This window comes from Mesoplodon mirus (assembly GCF_964341445.2).
Source record: "Mesoplodon mirus genome assembly, chromosome: X".
Lineage (NCBI taxonomy): Eukaryota > Metazoa > Chordata > Mammalia > Artiodactyla > Ziphiidae > Mesoplodon > Mesoplodon mirus.
This window is the reverse complement of record NC_138981.1, coordinates 45705909-45708692: the sequence shown is the minus strand read 5'-3', so window position 1 is coordinate 45708692 and position 2784 is coordinate 45705909. Positions and strand designations below refer to the sequence as shown.

The 2784-nt window shown below is 44.9% G+C and overlaps 1 pseudogene across 1 annotated transcript; it reads left to right on the top strand.

The window, feature by feature from the left end:
- The first annotated feature begins 1058 nt into the window (after nucleotides 1-1058).
- On the top strand, nucleotides 1059-1726 carry LOC309797115 (peroxiredoxin-1-like; annotated as a pseudogene). Its single transcript has one exon. The product of its transcript is annotated as a peroxiredoxin-1-like (transcript).
- The last annotated feature ends 1058 nt before the right edge of the window (nucleotides 1727-2784 follow it).

The window sequence follows — 2784 nt, the reverse complement described above, 5'->3', positions numbered from 1 at the left end:
CTCCCGGGTTGCCGGCATCCAAAATAAAGCAAATTTTCCCTTCCACCAACTTGCCTCTTTATTGCCTTTTGAGAGGTGAGCAGCTGGACCTTACTTTTGGTTACATTGTGGTTTTCCAAATGATGAACAACTCTTGGTAAAATTCTGAATAAAACAACGCACAATCTTCCCTTGATTTACATGATTGTTGCATTTTTGAAAACTTCAGTGTTAATTTAAACTGTATAAAAATACTTGGTGTTTTTGTTTAGTATGGAGTTGTGTTATAAGCTCGGATAATCATAAACAGTCTTTTCACCTACATGAATGTCTAGCAGACATTCAAAAGTCACATGAGATAAGACCATCATGTGCACTGCAAGACTTAGCAACCCTGAACCCTGCCCACCCCCCCGGTTGTTGTGACAACCAAAAGTACCACCGTATATTTCCCAAAATGCCTTCTAGGGAGCAATATGGACCCCCACCTTCACTCCCGCCCCCACTGAGGACCACTTACCGAAGAGAGGGCAGGTATGTGTAGGCAGTGGAAGGAAATGAGAAGTGGAGGGGTATGGTTGTGAGGGGTACTTGAGAACAGGAAATGAGGCAATCTGAATCTTGGGGCTTCCATCGCCATACATATTTATTGATGGAATGAAGGTCTCAGAACCAAACACAGCCTTACACCAGGGATAAGAGGGAAGATGGAGAAGGGGGTAGAAGAAAAGGCCAGGACTTGTGGACTCTGAGCTAATAGGACTTAGGACGACTATTGCACTTTTGCTGAAGTCACCTTAGCATTTTAGACACTACCTCATACCTTGCTTTCTTTCCCTTTCTTTGAGCCCAGACTAACTGGAGCTTCTAAAATGCTGAAAGACATCTCTATTTTACATATGAGAAGATTGAGGCCCAGAGAGATGAAATGCCTTACAGAAGGTCCCCACAGCAAGTTGATGGCTGAGCTGGGGGAGGTGAGGATCTTTCCACTAGAGTCCTTTTTTTTTTTTTTTTTTGAGGATACAAAGAATTTCTTTTGGCGTGTCTCTTTCCTGACTGTCTTCTGTGGTTTGTCTATGAGAACTGCTGATAGCAATATGTCTTCAGGAAATGCCAAAATTGGACACCATGCCCCCCAGTTCAAAGCAACTGCTGTAATGCCAGATGGTCAGTTCAAAGATATCAGTCTATCTGATTACAAATGGAAATATGTTGTGTTCTTCTTTTACCCTCTTGACTTCACCTTTGTATGCCCCACAGAGATCATTGCTTTCAGAGATAGGGCAGAAGAATTTAAGAAACTCAACTGCCAAGTGATTGGTGCTTCTGTGGATTCTCACTTCTGTCTCCTGGCATGGATCAACACACCCAAGAAACAAGGAGGACTGGGACCCATGAACATCCCCTTTATATCAGACCCCAAGCACACCACTGCTCAGGAATATGGGGTCTCAAAGGCCCATGAAGGCGTCTCATTCAGGGGCCTTTTTATTATTGATGATAAAGGTATCCTTTGACAGATCACCATAAATGACCTTCCTGTTGGCCGTTCTGTGGATGAGACACTGAGACTAGTTCAGGCCTTCCAGCTTACTGACAAACATGGGGAAGTGTGCCCAGCTGGCTGGAAGCCTGGCAGTGATACCATCAAGCCTGATGTCCAGAAGAGCAAAGAATATTTCTCTAAGCAGAAGTGAGCACTGGGCCATTTTAGGGCCAGGTTGCAGTAGGTGGTCATGAGAACAAAACTATTGTATTTTGTACTATTGTAATGCTTAAAACACAGGACCCTACACTCAGCCGAGATGTGGTGTGGGACAGGACAGGCCTTTCCTGCAGGGGTTGGGGAGGCCAGCCTTTCTTCCTCTGGAGGGAATGGCCTGAGCTGTATTATGTGGCAGGCAAACTGATGTGTATAGTAGTAGGGTATTGCTTTGGTTTTTTGTAGTTTTATTAAACTTGAGCTGAGACCTTGTTGATTCTTCATTTTAGGGAGGCATTAGCCTTTGAGCGTAAGAGAAATTTACTTTTTGCTTTCCCTCTTTAGGGGAAAATGAGGTGTGAGAGCTGCCTCAGAATCAGGAAATTATATTGAGGGGAAATGCAAGTAGATACAGGGAATGGACCTGAAGCAAGGTGTTTCATTTCACCATATCTGGAGAAGAGCAAGACCTACTACAGTACTGGCCAAGGCACTGCAACTTATGCTATAGGCTGGGTCGCAGGTTAAGAGCCCAATGAGATTACTGACATTTACTTTTACACTACTGGGAGGGCTGTATGAAAACCTGAGGCTTGGCCTCTTCTGATAAATGCCTGGTACTGGTGCTGTAAAAGATCAGAGTTAGAGGCTTCAGTACCTTTGGAACTAAAAGGGAGAGGGGGACACAAACACAAGCGCTGGTGTTCATAGGGTAGGGCTTTCTGTGTCAAAAGCACAGTGCTGAGCACCTCTTGGCTTCCCTGGGTTTCTATCCTTGATTTAAGGGTAGTTCTTTCTTGTCCTCATACCATTGTCCTGAGGGAGGGTTGTCAGTGGGGCAAAGGTGGATTCCTCCTGGGCTCTTGAGGCTAGGGCAGATTCAGGACTGAGAATCCTTCTGTATATCATGTGGTGCCCTTCTAGACACCTTCCAGACACGGCTACCCCAGCCTACCTACCCCTCCAGTATTCAGACAAGCAAGAACTATGAGCAGCAGTATAGGATTCCCGGGGCCTTCAATAATAGCTTATTATATGCCAGGCACTATTTCGTATTTATTCAGTCTCCCTAATAACCCTCTGAGGCAGGTACCATTATT